Source organism: Cervus canadensis, chromosome X (assembly GCF_019320065.1).
Source record: "Cervus canadensis isolate Bull #8, Minnesota chromosome X, ASM1932006v1, whole genome shotgun sequence".
NCBI classification, from domain to species: Eukaryota; Metazoa; Chordata; class Mammalia; order Artiodactyla; family Cervidae; genus Cervus; species Cervus canadensis.
In genome coordinates this window covers 41,644,915-41,662,873 of record NC_057419.1, presented here as the reverse complement: position 1 = coordinate 41,662,873, position 17,959 = coordinate 41,644,915, and the positions used below count along the sequence as shown (strand labels likewise).

The following is a 17,959-nucleotide window of genomic DNA, read 5'->3' as shown; positions in this document are numbered from 1 at the left end:
TAGGAGCTTGGCCTCTATGTTCTCTCTATTAGATTTCCAGAGAATTCTGATAGATACCAAGGTTTGAGAACCAAGGTTAACTCTTCAGATAGGTACTGTGTAAACAGAAATTTGTTTTGTAATTATCATTTAAGTATATATATATACATTAGATATTTTATTTTACATGTAAAATGTATTTCATTAAAATTTTTATGTAGTTCCTTTAATGATCTTGTCTATACTTCTTAGGCTACTCCAGTAGCCCAAGCCTCTTGACCATAACTGGACAGAACTCAATATACTTTATGTGACAGTCTCCACAAGTCAGATTGTCCAGTCTAGTTTGAGTCAAAACTCCAAACTTGATTTAGCATTAAACTGTATTTCTCTCCCAGTTTAAGTCTGCTTCTGACGAGATGTCTGCAATAGAAAAAATGAGGTGTGGTTGATATGGTTGACTTCTTTTTTTCCCCTTAAGTCCCCCTCCACTAACTGCTACACTCAAACCCACCACCATCATCAGTACTATAGTGATACATCTACCTTTTTTCACTTAAGCTTTCTCTACAACCCATTCTCCACACAGCAGTCTCAATAATATTTGTTTTAATATTTTAATTTAAACTAATTTTTGGGTTATAGAAAAGTTGCAGAAATAGTATGAGTGTCCCCTTTTACCCCTCATCCAACTTTTCCTAATATACTGTTTTATATAACTGTAGTACACTTATTAAAACCAAGAAATTCACTCCAGTACAATCCTATTAACTAAACTCCATGTGTTATTCTAACTTCAGTAGTTTTTCCACTGTCCTTTTTCTCTTCCAGGATCTTATTTCCAGTATCACATGCATTTAGTTATTGTTTCTGCTTTATCTCTTCCATCTATAAAAACTTCTTCACTCTTCCTTATCTTTCATGATCTTGATACTTTTGAAAAGTATTAATCAGTTATTTTGTTAAATGTTTCCTGATTTAGTTTTTTTCTGATGCTTTTCTAGTGATTCGACTGGGGCATTTTGGTATGCCTTTATTTTAAAACTTCCAAAGTCTCCAGTACATTAAGAAAAAAAACCAAACTTGTACCAAGTCTGGTGTCATCTAACCCTTAATGTTTGTTCTTGATTCACCTTAAGTCACTCTGATCCAGCCACAGTGGCCATTGTATTTTGAATTCCACAGCAAGTAGACTCTGACAGAATCTAATGAGCAATATGTTTATTAGGAAGTACCCTTGAGACCAACTCCTATGAAAAGAAGGGAAGAAAGAGGAGTGGGTATGTGGAGAAACTGAGCTGCAATGTGACAGACTAGACTGATCCTACATGGAGCCCTGGGGCTAGAAATGGTCTTTGGGGTTGTCCCCCTTTGAAATGAGATAGCCAAGCCTTATACTCTCCACATGCATTGATCACTGGATATGATCCATCTTGGAAAAGACGTGACCTTATTGGCATGGTACCTGAAGGTGCCAACATTGAAAGTTGTTTGCCCTTAACCCTTCCAGCAGCTGGGACAGTAGGTACTTCAATGAAGGGGGACCTAGGTGAATAAGATAGTGTTCCATCACACTGTCTTTCAGTTTAAGGTCTTTTTCACTTTAGAAATTTTTATGTACTTGTCCTTTTAGCTGTTATGCTTCCCATTGGCTGTCTGCATAGATGATTCATCCTCTTCCTTCAGAAATCAGCTAAAGCATCAGTGCCACAGTGAGACCTTCCTGGCCTCCTCCTTCTTACTTTGTGATTTACAGTTACATGCCTGTTTATTAATTTACTATCTACCAATGAGACTGAGAGCTCCATTAAGGCAGGAGGCACATAAATTTGATTCAACTGTTTACCACCACTTAACAGCGAGCCTCAGTTCAGTTCAGTTGTCGCTCAGTCGTGTCTGACTCTTTGCGACCCCATGAATCGCAGCACGCCAGGCCTCCCTGTCCATCACCAACTCCCGGAGTTTACTCAAACTTGTGTCCATCAAGTCGGTGATGCCATCCAGCCATCTCATCCTCTGTCGTCCCCTTCTCCTCCTGCCCCCAATCCCTCCCAGCATCAGGGTCTTTTCCAATGAGTCAACTCTTCACGTGAGGTGGCCAAAGTACTGGAGTTTCAGCTTCAGCATCAGTCCTTCCAATGAACACTCAGGACTGATCTCCTTTAGGATGGATTGGTTGGATCTCCTTGCAGTCCAAGGGACTCTCAAGAGACTTCTCCAACACCACAGTTCAAAAGCATCAATTTTTTGGTGCTCATCTTTCTTCACAGTCCAACTCTCACATCCATACATGACCACTGGAAAAACCATAGCCTTGACCAGATGGACCTTTGTTGGCAAAGTAATGTCTCTGCTTTTTAATATGCTGTCTAGATTGGTCATAACTTTCCTTCCAAGGAGTAAGCGTCTTTTACTTTCATGGCTGCAATCACCATCAGCAGTGATTTTGGAGCCCTAAAAAAATAAAGTCAGCCACTGTTTCCACTGTCTCCCCATCTAGTTCCCATGAAGTGGTGGGACCAGATGCCATGATCTTAGTTTTCTGAATGTTAAGCTTTAAGCCAACTTTTTCACTCTCCTCTTTCACTTTCATCAAAAGGCTTTTTAGTTCCTCTTCACTTTCTGCCACAAGGATGGTGTCATCTGCATATCTGAGGTTATTGATATTTCTCCCAGCAATCTTGATTTCAGCTTGTGCTTCTTCCAGCACAGCGTTTCTCATGATGTACTCTGCACATAAGTTAAATAAGCAGGGTGACAATATACAGCCTTGACATACTCCTTTTCCTATTTGGAACCAGTCCACTGACAGAATGTGGCTCACTGGAGAAGGGAATGGCAAACCACTTCAGTATTCTTGCCTTGAGAACCCCATGAACAGTTTGAGAAGGCAAAATGATAGGATACTGAAAGAGGAACTCCTAAGGTCAGCAGATGCCCAATATGCTAGTGGAGATCAGTGGAGAAATAACTCCAGAAAGAATGAAGGGATGGAGCCAAAGCAAAAATAATACCCAGTTGTGGATGGGACTGGTGATAGAAGCAAGGTCTGATGCTATAAAGAGCAATATTGCATAAGAACCTGGAATGTTAGGTCCATGAATCAAGACAAATTGGAAGTGGTCAAACAGGAGATGGCAAGAGTGAATGTCGACATTCTAGGAATCAGCGAACTAAAATGCACTGGAATAGGTGAATTTAACTCAGATGACCATTATATCTACTACTGTGGGCAGGAATCCCTTAGAAGAAATGGAGTAGCCATCATGGTCAACAAAAGATTCCAAAATGCAGTACTTGGATGCAATCTCAAAAATGACAGAATGATCTCTGTTCATTTCCAAGGCAAACCATTCAATAGCACCGTAATCCAAGCCTATGCCCCAACATAGGGCCTAGCCCATACCAAAGGCTCAATAAATTGTTTTAAAATGAATGGATAACAAGATGAATGGATGAAATAAAATATACTAAATCTGGGTTTTCTCAGACAGAGCTTCAGAGTATGGTAAATAGTCACAGAGAACCAGGAAATGATATAGGGCATGTGGTGTGGTACAATCTCCTTAAGTAAAGAGTTCAGGGAGCAGAAAACATAGTGAGAGACTTAGAAGTCAAGGAAAGTCAATATGTTGTTGAAGATATGTTTTAGTCTGCTCAAGCTGTCATGAAAAAACACCATGGATTGAGAAGTTTGAACAACATAAATTTATTTTCTTACAGTTTTGGAGGTTGGAAATCCAACATCAAAGTGCCAGCATTTTCAAGTTCTGGTAAGGGTCTTCTAATTGCTATGTAGATGGCTGTCTTCTTGCTTGACTTGCTAGTTTGTCCTCGCATGGCAGAGAAAGAGGACAAGCTCTCTGGTGTCTCTTCTTTTAAGGGCACTAATCCTATCATGACGGTCCCACCCTCATGACCCTACCTAATGATCTTCCAATGACCCTATCTCCAAACACTATCTCCAAATATTATTACATTGAGAGGAGGGCCTCAACATATGAATTTTTGGAGGACACAATTCAGCCCATAGCAAGATGCAATTCATTTTGCATTGTTTGTTTAAAAGACTATTAACTTACATACTTTTGCATTAAGTGTATCTAAGAGACTCAACTTATTAACTTATTATCCAACTCTAAAACATATAGTTAGTGCTTAAGGTATAATATCAGCACATATTAAGTTTGAAATACTAAAGATATACTTCTTAGGACAACATGTGCTGTTGGTAATTGACTATGAGTAACATACTAACCTTTGAGAGTGCCAATTTTTAAATGTTCAGGTACATTAGAATCTCTTGAGGATCTGGTTAAAATGTAGAATCCTGTGTTCCATAGCAGGTACTTCTGCCACTTCTGCCATAGCTGGTACTTCTGCCATTTTAACCAGAACCCCCAGGTGATTTCACTATAGATGAGTGAGGAATGCATCTTGAAGAATATCTGACTGGTTAAATCAGAAATAACTTGTTCCCTCAAAATGAGTTCAAGTTTCTGCTGCCTCCTTCCTTGGCATGACTGCAATAGTAGCATTTACAGATAATCTGCTGGTGTTTGTGACTGTGTAAGTTTCTTAAACAACAGAGAAAAAGGAAAGTTATTCCTGATAGCCAACAGAACACTGCTTCCACTACAAAATTATGTGCACACACACAGAGAGAAAGACAGAGACAGAAAAAGACAAAGAAAGAGAGACTTAGGCACCAGAATCTGATTGGGGTTGGAGGAGAGTTGGTAGGCAGCTCTGGGAAAGCTAGAAGATGGGTGTAACCTAACACAGCACTGTCACTGAGTGAATAAACATAATGACAAAAAATTTTAATCTTTGTAAATTAATACATTTGGAGTAACTAAGTTCACAGCAAAACTGAAGTGAAGGTATAGAGATTTCCCATATACCCTTTGCCCGCTTCCCACATGAATAGCCTCCCCCATTATCAACATTCCCCCACCAGAGGGGTACCTTTGTTACCACTGATGAACCTACATTGAACATCAGAATCACCCAAAGTGCATGGTTTCCATTACGGTGTTACACATTTGGACAAATCTACAATGACATCTCTCCATCGTTACAGTATCATGCAGAGTATTTTCACTGCCCTAGAAATGTTCTCTGCTTCTCCTAATCATTCCTTTCCCACTCCAAAGCCTGGCAACCACTGGTATTTTTACTGTCTCCATAATTTTATCATTTTCAGAATGTCATATATTTGGAATCATACAGTATGTAGCCTTTTTAGGTTGACTTCTTTCAATCAGTAACATGCATTTAAGGTTCCTATATGTTTCTTTAATGGCTTGATAGCTCATTACTTTTTAGTGCCAAATAATGTTCCATTGTCTGAATGTGTCATAATTTATTTATCCAGTTGCCTACAAAAGGACATCTTGGTTGCACTGAACCTATGACCACATTGGGAATAACTGACACCTTGGCAACACTGAGTTTTCCTATCCATGAATAGTTTCCTCTGAATATATATGAACTTTCTCTCTATTGCTTAAGCACTTCCTTTTATTTAGTTCTTTGATTTTGTTCATCAGAGTTATGTAGTCTTCCTTATATAGGTCCTGTACATATTTTGTTAAATTTACACCTAAGTATTTCATTTTTGAGCATGTCAATATAAATGGTATTGTGTTTTTAATTTCAAATTTCACTTGCTCGTTTCTGGCATACAAGAAAGTTGCAGGCTTTTGTATATTAACTTTGTATGCTGCAAGCTGGCTATAATTGCTCTTCCAAAGTTTTTTGTTGTTGTTGTTGTTGATTCTTTAGAATTTTCTAGTTAGACAATCATGTCATTTGTGAACAAAGAAAGTTTTATTTTTCCTTCCCAATTTATATATATTTTGTTTCCCTTTCTTGCTTATTGCATTAAGTAGACTTTTCAATATGATGTTGAAAAGGAGTGGAGGGGAGAGGCATCCTTGCCTTGTACCTGATCTTAGTGGAAAGCTTCTAGTTTTTCACCACTAAGTATGATGTTAGCTCCACTCTTTATTAGTTTGAGAAACTTACCTTCTATTCATAGTTTACTGAGTTTTCATCATGCATTGTTGTCGGATTGTGTCAAATGCTTTTCCTGAATCAATTAATGTGACTATTTGATTTTCTTTTTTAATCTATTAATGTGATAGATTACATTAATTGATTTTTGAATGTTGAAGCAGTCTTGTATACTTGGCATGAATCCCACTTGATCATGGGGAATAAATTTTTTATACATTGTTGGATTTTATTTGCTAATATTTATTAAGGATTTTTGCATCTATGATCATAAGAGATATTGCTACAGTTTTCTTTTCTTGTGATTTTTTTTCTGATTTTGGCGTTCTGATTTTGGGCAATGGTAGCCCACGAGTTAGGAAGTAACACTGCAGTTTCATTTTCTGAAAGAGATTGTAAAGGATTGTCATAATTTCTTCCTAAATGTTTGGCAAAATTCACCAGTGAATCCATGTATAGACCTGGTACTTTCATTTGGAAGATTATTAATTACTGATTAAATTCCTTAATAGGCCTATCAGATTGTGTATTTCTTCTTGTGCAAGGTTTGGTTAATGATGTCTTTCAGGGAATTAGTCCATGTCATCTAGGTTATCAAGTTTATGGGCATAGAATTGTTCATACTATTCTTTTATCAAGCTTTCAATGTTGATAAGATCTGTAATAATGTCCCCTTTTTCATTTCTGATATTAGTAATTTGTGTCTGCTTTTTCCCTTAACCTGGCTAGACACTTATCAATTTTATTTATCTTTTCAAAGAAACAAGTTTTGGTTTCCTTGATTTTTCTAATTGAGATCTTGCTTTCATTTTCACTGATTTCTGTGCTAATTCTTATTGTTTCTTTTCTTCTGCTTACTTTGGATTTAATTTGCTCTGTTTTTCTAGTTTCCTAAGGTAGAAACTTAGATTATTGACTTTTTCTTTTCTAATATATGCATTCAATGCATATATTAGAAAAGATGCACTGCTTTTTCCACACCCCACAAATTTTGACAAACTGTGTCTTCATTTTCATTTAGTTAAAAATATTATTTACTTCTCTTGAGACTTCTTTTGACCCATGTGATTTAGAAGTATGTTTTTAATCTTCACATATCTGGGTGAAGGAGGAAACAGAACAGGCTCTATCTTGAAAGCAGGACTCCATCTTGGGCTGGACTGTGAGCTATATGCCCAGTATCGATGGAAACGACATATCAACTGGAAAACCAGGACCCTGGAAGGAAGAGCCCCAGGGCTCTCCATCGCCTAAAAGAATACCCTAATTATCAGGGTAACCGAATAGAATCGTACACTCTATTACACTTATTGGGGTGTGACCACAAGCTTATTGATAATTGTCCACTGTTAACTACCTAGGCTTAAGGCATATGAATCACGGGTTAACTTTGACTGTATCTTTCTTTTTTCTTTGTTCAGACTAGTTTCAGGGAACCTTATACACTTAGGGTATATAAGGTTTTCACAAAAACTGGTTGGGGTCCTTGGCTAAGAGAAGACTCTGCCTTGGGCCCGCTGGTGTAATAAACTGCACTCCGCTATCTGCATTGTCCTTCTGAGTGAGTTTGTTTTCCGAAATGCCTGGCTAACAAATGGGGATAACAGCTTTTTAAATAATAAATAAATGAAGGAAGACAGTTAAAGGCTTTTTTCTTAATCTGATGTAGCCCAGCCCAGCACCACTGAGGCTCTCAAAATAAATGGGAGTTTAAGAATATTGTTTTTATCTCCCTGCTGAACTTCTATGTTTAATAGGACTCACTTTTTTCCATACCCAAGAGCCTTAATGGAATGCAGGGCAAGATTAGTTAACTTGAGGATGGAGTTTAATTACCATAAATTTTAAAAGAACCACCACATTTGCTATGTGCAATGTGGAAAACTGGAACAAGTGAAATCCAGTTTGGCTTCCATTATGATTAACACTATGAAAAGATTGTGTTTCCTATTATTATTATCACTCAAGTGTTAATACACATATTTTAAAATCCACTCTAATCTGGTAATGGAACTGACCATGGAAAGCTGAATTACTTATTTTCTTGCTTTATCCATTTTATTGACTGAAAAGTTACTTTCATTTAATTAAAGGTTAATATTTAGTGCTGAAATAGCATGATGAATCACTTATAAAAATGGAAGGGAGAGATTAAAAATTAAACCAATCACTTGGTGTTAATCACTTAACTATTTTTAAATCTCATTTTAATGGAAGAGTAAGTTAACCTCCCATCCCCTGCCCCCTAGCTATGGTTTCGCTGTAGGTTGAAAGCTAATAAATAAGTAGCTTCCAGGTTTTCTTTTGTGATGAGAGAACCTTAAAAAAAAAAAACAACTCTTGCTTAAAACATCTTTCTCTTGTGTGAGAAACAAATAAAATAGAATCTGATGATTATACTGTGTTTGCAACAATTGTTTGTCAAGCCTGGGACTTTTTAGAAACAAGTATACAATTATTCATCTAATCTAAACTTTACATTTTTCTGTTTTCAGGTCAAACTCCCAAGAGTTTGAGGTCAAATTTTGATGGAGCACCCAGATGTCCTCAGCTGTCATGGAGAATACTTAACATATTTGCTTGCATGTTTCCCCCATTATATTGGCAGATATTTAGTTATTAACAAAGAAGAAAGAGGTGGGTTAAGGAGTTAACCTAGCAATCACTGGAGTCTGAGGCCAAAACCACCCTTGACATGATCCAAAGCTTTCAGCTTTATTGTATTCTTCCAGAAAGAAGACATTGTCTCACTTGCGACTAGTAAAATAATAAAAAATAAGGATAAGAAGAACTAATGCCTATTGGGCACCTGATACCCAACTACACAAATGTATGTGCACATGCATGCACACACATAAACCATACTCCGCCTCTTCTCTCTACCATAGTTGTCATCATCCCTTTGTTAAGTAGGGAAAAGGAGTCCAGAATGGCGGTGGCTAAAAGACCTGGAAGGGAAAAGCCCGTGAAAATAGAACAAAGGAAGGTCCGAGGACCAGAGTGAGAACCTCAGGTAAAACAAACAACACTCCTGTCTGGCCCAATTTACATAAGACAGGCCCAGGGACAGAGAAATATATAAAAGAGGAGCCAAAGCCCTCTTTCTCTCTCTCTCCAGCACGATGGGGCCCTCTTCTCTTCCCGTCTTTGGATCGACGTGCCCTCACACCTCAAAGATGGATTTTCCTGCTATCATCTAAATAAAATAGAGCTGTAACACTGAGCTGTAACACTGATTTATTTAAGAGCTATGACACTGGTCTGTCCAAGACCCAAGAGCTGTGACCCGCCGAGGGGGCTTCAATGTCCGTCACTCCAAATTTTTGTTGTGACGAGACAAAGAACCGAGGAGCATACACTTGCCTGACACCTTCATATAACCATTCGCCTCCCTCCTGGTGAAAATCTTTCAAAGGGGCTTATTGAACCCTGCAGAAGTCTTTGCGATGCATTGGTTTGGTGTGAAATGCATTCACAGGTATGGAAATGTGGCTTTAACTAACAGTTCTTCAGCTTGGATCAAAAGTTTGCAGCATTATGTAAGGCACTGTTTGTACTTCAAAAAGAAGGATCAGCAAGGGAAGGAATGGTGCAAAATTATTTTCTTTGAGTTGTAGGGGAAATTTTTCTTTGTTCATAACAGCCCTATGAATAGAACAGATGTGGAAATATTGCCAGGACTGAAAAATCTCAGCCTATAGTAACTGCCAATCTTAGGGAACTTCCAGAGGATGAAGTACTGCTGTTTGACCCCAGCAAAAATTAGGAGAAAAAAAACTTCCCTTACCCTCATTATTTGGGAAAACATTTATGTGTCAAGCCTTCTGTGAGCAAGAGCTTCATGGGAAGTTAACACACAAATGGAGACAAAAAGGAGGTAACAACAGAGTTTTGTTTTCTATTATCTTTGGGATTTTCTCAAGTTTAACAAATGCTGAACATCCCAGAGGAATAAACTCTAAGGCTTGGGAAAGATGGATACCAACAAGACATACCTTTTTCGTCTTTGCCAGGTTAAGGCAATCCAAATAGTTCCTTCTGTTTCAAATGACCATGGATGCTGTCGACTAAAAATATAGTCACAACCCAGAAGTAGAGAGTTACTTTATTTGGTGGGAATGTTTAGAACTCCAAGCGTGGGAGACAGGACCTCAGTAACTCTGAGAAAACTGCTCCAAGGAGTCAGGAGGGGGTCTCAGGCTATATACAAATTTGCAACAAAGGGAGCAGGCAGTCTGAACATCAAAGATCAGATATCAAGGTAAGGAATTTAGCCTTCTTTGTATGGAAAGATGCAAGTCTCTGGGCTCACTGAATTCATTCCTTTCATATGCATCTCAGCTATCTGGAGCCAAATCCTGTTTCCTTTTTCACCTAGCTTCTTGCATTCCCCCAGCTCTTTAGCAATCACCCGTTGGGGGTGGCAGCATCAGCTGGATCACAGTTTTGGGAGCCCTCATTCATGTTTGGAGGCCAGAAATCACTGATGGCTGTGACAATTCTTGTTTATTGATGTGGCAGGAGACATTTTCATTTCACAATGCTCTGAATAGACAGACTCACAAGCAATGTGTAACTAAGGCTGATTGTGTCAATGTGCCTGGGTAAAGCATTTTCATCAAGCCCTGAGCTGTGTTCCATGGTGCTATTGAATTAAGGTGCCCAATTACTTCGGGCAATCAATTTAACGTGCAGCCAAACAATGGTTTTATATATGTTTTAGCTGAATTCTTTGATTATGTTACTGGATTAACTGGCCACATTAGGACCAGAGGGGAAATGTTGCATGCTCACCTAGAAGAAAATGTGAAAAAAAATTATTTCCTCACAACTGAGAAAAATCATCACTTTTTATTATGAGAAATCTATTCTGTTTGGGTTTTTTTTTTAAACAATTGCTTTTTTAAACTACCCACTTTTATGCTCAGCACCAGGCAAAGTATAGGTAGTATAAAAACTGGACAAACCATTGTAGTTTCCGACCCCATGGAGCTTACAGCTTAGACGACATGAGAGATTTGAATAAATAATTAGGCAAATAAAGAAATATGTACAATGACATTTGTCCTTTATACTTTAAAAAATGGAAAAAGCAATGCAATATAACTTTAAATTTTTCTTTTTTCCTTCCTCCTTTCTGTTTTTCCTTTCCTTCTTCCTTCCTACTTTCCGCTTCTCTCTTTTTTCTTGTTGCTTGACTAGAGAATGTGTAGATTGAAGGAGATTGCAATATGTAAATATGAGGTAAATCTAAGAGACAACACGAAAAGTTTCCTCAAGTTAAAAAAAAAGCTTGGGAAGAAGAAAGAATAGCAGGGTGTAAGAAAGGGAGTAGAGCAAGGAAAGAAAAATACCAAAGACCCTATGAATTCCACTTAAAATATACACTAATGGAAATTAATGGCTTAGGTTGGTAAGCTTAGGAAAGTAAATCCAGAGGAAGGAAATAATTTAAGAAAGATTTTTTTTCACTTTTCTATAAGTGAAAAGTTTTGTTTTATTATGTTTTTAAGCTGTTCTCACAAAGTTTTTCTATTGATAGAATTTTGGATGAAGTAATTAAATACTGGCTCAGAGGTATGAAATGTAATTGTTTATGGTCACACATTGGGACAGAACTGTGTTGGGCCTTTAGATTTCCTAATGCCTAAATTGGGGTTCTTTCTACTATATCACACCAATTCTAAGAAAGCTTTCCAGTGTAATGCATCACTATTTTTAAAGGGCAGCTTGGTTTACATATAATCAAATTGTCTACAGTGTGGCTTCTGGTTACCTGTGATCACAGTTCTGTCCTCTGACCAGCCCATCTTATGGATGAGATTGGGAGAAATAACTGGGCAAGTGCAACTCTGTTCCTTCCTCCTTCTGGTATCTGCCTGCAGAAAACTGAGTTTCCATGGGAGAGGCCTGTGACAGGCAGGCATTTCTCCTAAATGCCTTGATGAAGTATCAAGAAGCCTAGTCTCCATATGCTCAGTTGCTCAGTCATGTCTGACTGTTTGTGACCCCATCAACTGTAGCCCACCAGGCTCTTCTGTCCATGGGATTGTACAGGCAAGAATACTGGAGTGAGTTGCCATTTCCTCCTCCAGGGGATCTTCCCCACTCAAGGACTGAACTGGTGTCTCCTGCAGCTCCTGCATTGGCATGTGGATTCTTAACCCTGAGCTACTGGGAGACACCTATTTAAGCTTCATTCTTCAAACAGCTTTAGCAATAACAAAGCTGAGAGTTTTATCTCATCTGTTGAGTCCTACAAGCTCAAATACTAGTAGAAGTCATCAGTAAATCTATCTGTGATTGGGTTTTCCTTTGTGAGAAGTTTGTAAATTATTAATCTCTTTAAATCTCTCTAAAATTCAAATTTTTTATTTCTTCTTGAATCATTGTTGGTAGGTAGTGTCTTTCTAGGAATTTTTCCATTTCATCTATGCTACCTAATTTCTTGGTATAGTATTTCTTTATAATTCTTTTTTATTTCTGTAAGGTTGGTAGCAACGTTCTTTCTTTCATAACATCTTTAGTAATTTGAACCTCTCTTTTTATCTTGGTTAGTCTAGTTAAGTTTTCCCATTTTGTTGATCTTTTTAAAGAGTCAGTGTTTAGTCTTCCTGATTTTCTCTACTAGTTTTGTATTCTCTTTTTCATGCAAGTCAGCTCTGACCTTTATTATTACCTTCCTTCTGCTGGGTTTAGTTTCCTCTTCTTTATCTAGGTCCTTAAGGTAGAAGGTTAGGCTATTGATCTGAGATCCTTCTTTTTTGAAATATAGATGTTGGAGCTTACATTTCTTTCTATCCGTGGCTTTAGCTATATCCCAATTTCATTTACAATTGCAACAAAGAGAATAGAATTTCTAGGAATAAATTTAGCCAAGGAGGTAAAACACCAGTACTTAGAAAACTATAAGATACATATGAAAAAAATTGAAGGCAACACAAATAAGTGGAAATATATACTGTGCTCATGGATTGGAATAATGAATATTGCTAAAATGGCCATACTATCCAAAGCAATATACAGATTCAATGCAAACCCTATCAAATACCAATAGCATTTTTCACAGAAGTGGACAAAAAATCCTGAATGACCAAATAAACTGTGAGAAAAAAGAACAAAACTGAGGCATCATGCACCCTAACTTCAAATTATACTACAAAGCTATAGTAATCAAACAGCATGGTATTGGGACAACAAATAAACACATAGATTAATGGAACAGAAGATAGCCCAGAAATAAACCTGTGCACATATAGTCAATTAATATATAGTGAAGGTTCAAGAATATACAATAAGGAAAAACAATCTATTCAATAAATGGTGTTCAGAAAGTAGAACAGCTACATACAAAATAATAAAACTGGACCATTCTCTTACACCATATACACAAGTAAATTTAAAATGGATTAAAGACTTGAATGTAAGACCTGAAACCATAAAATTCCTAGAAGAAAGTGTACACTGTCAGTTCAGTTTTGTATGTCTCCTCATGCAAAGACAACAAAAGCAAAAATAAACAAGTGAGATTACATAAAAGTATTGATAAAAAGCTTTTGCACAGCAAAGAAAACCAAAAACCAAAAAGGCAATCTACTGAGTGAGAGAAGATATCTACAAATCATATATCCAATAAAGAGTTAATATCCAAGATTTATAAAGGACTCATACAACTTTATATTATGAAAATGAAAAATCTGATTTAAAAAATGCACAGAGGACCTAAATAGATATTTTCCCAAAGAAGATATATAGATGGCCAATGAGCACATCCAAAAAGGCTCAACATGATTAATCACCAGGGAAATGCAAATCAAACCACAATGAGATATCACCTCACACCTGTGTCAGAATTGCTATTATCCAAAAAATAAAAAATAATGTGTTGGTACAGGTGTGTAGAAAAAAGTACTCTTGTACACTGTTGGTGGGAATGTAAATTGGTACAGCCACTGTGGAAAATGATATGGAAATTCCTAAAAAATTAAAAGTAAAACTGTTATATGATCCAGCAATTTCATTTCTGAATATTTACCCAAAGAAAACAAAACCGCTAATTCAAAAAGATATACATACCCCAATTTTCATTGCAGCAGCATTAGCCAAGATATGGAAGCAATCTCAGTGTCCACTGATAGATGAATGGATAAAGAATATGTGTTTTATATATATAATATTATATATACATATATACACAATGGAATATTAATCATGAAAAATGAAATTTTGTCATTTGTGACAACGTGGATAGACCTAAAGGGTATTATGCCAAGTGAAATAACACAGACACAGAAAGAGAAATGCCATGTGATTTTACTTACATGTCAAATCTGAAAAACAAAACAAAGGAACAAACAAAAGAAAACAAAAACACATTCATAGATACAGAGAAGAAACTGCTGGTTGTCAGAGAGGAGGTTGGGGGGATAGGTGAAATAAGCAAAGGAGATTAAGAAGCACAAACTTCCAGTTATAAAATAAATAATTCATGTGTATGGGTAATATACAGAATAGGCCATATAGTCAATAATATTGTAATAACTTAAATGGTGACAGATGGTAATTAGACTTATTGTTATAATCATCTCATAATGCATGTAAATGTTGAATCACCGTGTTATATGCTTGAAACTAATGTAGAATGTTATGTCAATTAAAAATAAATACATAAAGTGGTGCAGCCCCTTTGGGATATAGTTCTGTTGCTCCTCAAATAATTAAATATACAGTTACCATATGACCCAGAAGTTTTACTCTGAGGTATATCCTGAAGAGAATTGAAAACCTATGTCCTCACAAAAGCTTGAATATGAATGTTCATAGCAACACTATTCATAAAGCCAAAAATAGAAAAAAGAAACCTGAATATCCATCAACTGAAGAATAGATAAACAAAATGTGGCATACCCATTTTATTGTTGTTGTTTAGTTGCTAAGTCATGTCTGACTCTTTTGCGACCCCATGCACAGTAGCCCACCAGGTCCTCTGTCCATGAGATTTTTCAAGCAAGAATACTAGAGTGGGTCATCATTTCCTTCTCCAGGGGATCTTCCCAACCCAGGATTCAAACCCACATCTCCTGCATTGGCAGGCAGATTCTTAACCACCAAGCCACCTGGGAAGCTGGCATACCCACACAATGTAATATTATTTAGCCACAGAAAGGAGTAAACTACTGAAATATGCTGCAACATGAATGAACCTTGAAACATACTAAGCCAAAGAAGCCAGATGTAAAATGCCACATATACTGCATAATTCCATACCATCATAAAAAGCACTGAATTGCATGCTTTAAAATGTTGAACTTTATGGTATGTGAATTAGATCTCAATAAACTATTATTTTTAAAAACATGAATAAGATAACTTCACAACTTTTAAGAAAGTGCCCCAAGGACAAACTTCTGTCACCCACCTGGGAGGAGATGATTTTCTGACTATCAGGGGAATGCCAGAACCCACTGAGCCAACTGCGTGTCCATCAGGGCTCCTGGCATATACACAGTAGACACTCAGAATTTCTTGTTGAACTAAATTGGTTTCTACCAAATTCTCTCAGCGTGTCTATGGGAAAGTCAATTAGTACCCTGCAGGATCACTCTCATCCTAGATACCTATCCCGTCTACCTGGATGATTACTACCTCAGAAAAAAATCTTTTTTCACTAACTGTCTTCAGTTCAGTCACTCAGTCATGTCTGACTCTTTGCAACCCCATGAACTGCAGCACGCCAGGCCTCCCTGTCCATCACCAACTCCCAGAGTTTACCCAAACTCATGTCCATTGAGTCGGTGATGCCGTCTAGCCATCTCATCCTCTGTTGTCCCCTTCTTCTCCTGCCTTCAATCTTTCCCAACATCAGGGTCTTTTCAAATGAGTCAGCTCTTCTCATCAGGTGGCCAAAATACTGGAGTTTCAGCTTCAACATCAGTCCTTCCAATGAACACCCAGGACTGATCTTTAGGATGGACTGGTTGGATCTCCTTGCAGTCCAAGGGACTCTCAAGAGTCTTCTCCAAAACCACAGTTCAAAAGCATCAATTCTTTGGCACTCAGCTTTCTTCACAGTCCAACTCTCACATCCGTACATGACTATTGGAAAAACCATAGCCTTGACTAGGTGGATCTTTGTTGGCAAAGTAATGTCTCTGCTTTTTAATATGCTGTCTAGGTTGGTCATAACTTTCCTTCCAAGGAGTAAGCATCTTTTAATTTCATGGCTGCAATCACCATCTGCAGTGATTTTGGAGCCCCCCCCCCAAAAAAAAGCCAGCCACTGTTTCCACTGTTTCCCCATCTATTTGCCATGAAGTGATGGGACCGGATTCCATGATCTTAGTTTTCTAAATGTTGAACTTTAAGCCAATTTTTTTTACTCTCCTCTTTCACTTTCATCAAGAGGCTCTTTAGTTCTTCTTCACTTTCTGCCATAAGGGTGGTGTCATTTGCATATCTGAGGTTATTGATATTTCTCCTGGCAATCTGGATTCCAGCTTGTGCTTCCTCCAGCCCAGTGTTTCTCTTGATGTACTCTGCATATAAGTTAAATAATCAGGGTGACAATATACAGCTTTGACTGTCCTAGTGGACATGAATCTGATTTGTTCTACCTCCAATCAAGCTCCATTTCTAACCATGCCCGGCAAATCTTTTTTCAACTACCTGTCCAGTGAAATCAGATGTATGGAGAGGCAATATGGTCTTATATAAGAGCTGCTTCTGCTTCTGCTGCTAAGTTGCTTCAGTTGTGTCTGACTCTGTGCGACCCCAGAGACGGCAGCCCACCAGGCTCCCCCATCCCTGGGATTCTCCAGGCAAGAACACTGGAGTGGGTTGCCATTTCCTTCTCCAATGCATGAAAGTGAAAAGTGAAAGTGAAGTCGCTCAGTTGTGTCCGACTCTTAGCTGCCCCATGGACTGCAGCCCATCAGGCTCCTCTGTCCATGGGATTTTCTAGGCAAGAGTACTGGAGTGGGGTGCCATTGCCTTCTCTGTATATAAGTGCATGAGAGTCCAAAGCCCTCACTGTTTCCAGCTTAGATAAATAGTAAAACATGGTTTCCTCTTTCTCATCATCCCTCTTTCCAACGTCACACTGCAGAAAGAGTCATCTTTTAAAAAAATGTAAATTGTATCCTGCCTCTTCCTTTCTCTGTTGCTAGCACAAATTAAATGCTTAATGTCAAGTACATTTCTAAGCCCTTTATGTTTACTGACTCATTAAATCTTCCTAACAATAAAATTCTTATTCTTATTTTATACATGAGCAAGGTAAGGCACAGAAAAGTTAAGCTGCTTATCCAAGATAATACATCCTTGAAGTGGTTGAGGTGAGAAATGAATCTAGACAACGTGTCTCTGGAGCCCTTGACTTCAACATGACACCATCTCCCTCTCAATGGCTATTCATTCCACTGAGAGTAGAATCTTTACCATGGTTTTCAAGGCCTGCATGATGAGGCCCCTATTTTTCCCATCTCTTAATACCACCCAGTACCTGGGATCATCACACTGGCCTACTAGTTAGTTAATTCCTTGTATGTGCTAAGCTTTGTCCCACCTTGCACCTTTGTACTTTCAGTTTTCTCTGTAATGCATTTCCTCTCCTCTCCTTCCCTCATGTGTCTGGTTGTTTAAATGTTATAATATCAGGAATTTTCCCTCACCATTTTCTCTTGAGAAATATCCCCTCTTCAGCTCTCTGTCCTCAGACCATCCTCTGCAACCTCCTCATTTTGTTCCGATCACTTTTCTCAGAGCGTTTACCAGATTTTGAACTGCCTCCCCTGCTGGACTGTGGGATCTGAAAGACAGCAACTATTTGGTTGGTTCATCTGGCACCTAGCTCTTTATCTGTCACAATGTCAGCACTTAATCAAAATTGGCCTAATGAAGATGAAGAGGACTTAATCCATACCTTTGTTATAAGACTTAATGACTTATATTGCCTTTGTTTTGA

General features: G+C 37.8%; 1 long non-coding RNA gene across 2 annotated transcripts in view; it reads left to right on the top strand.

The window, feature by feature from the left end:
* Nucleotides 1–8,974, top strand: part of LOC122435299 — a 53,856-nt gene extending 44,882 nt beyond the window's left edge. For both annotated transcript variants that reach the window (XR_006267630.1, XR_006267629.1), the window contains exons 2-3: nt 3,703–3,752; nt 8,493–8,974. This is a non-coding gene — a long non-coding RNA (uncharacterized LOC122435299). The remainder of the gene's footprint in view (nt 1–3,702; nt 3,753–8,492) is intronic.
* Nucleotides 8,975–17,959: the final 8,985 nt, after the last annotated feature.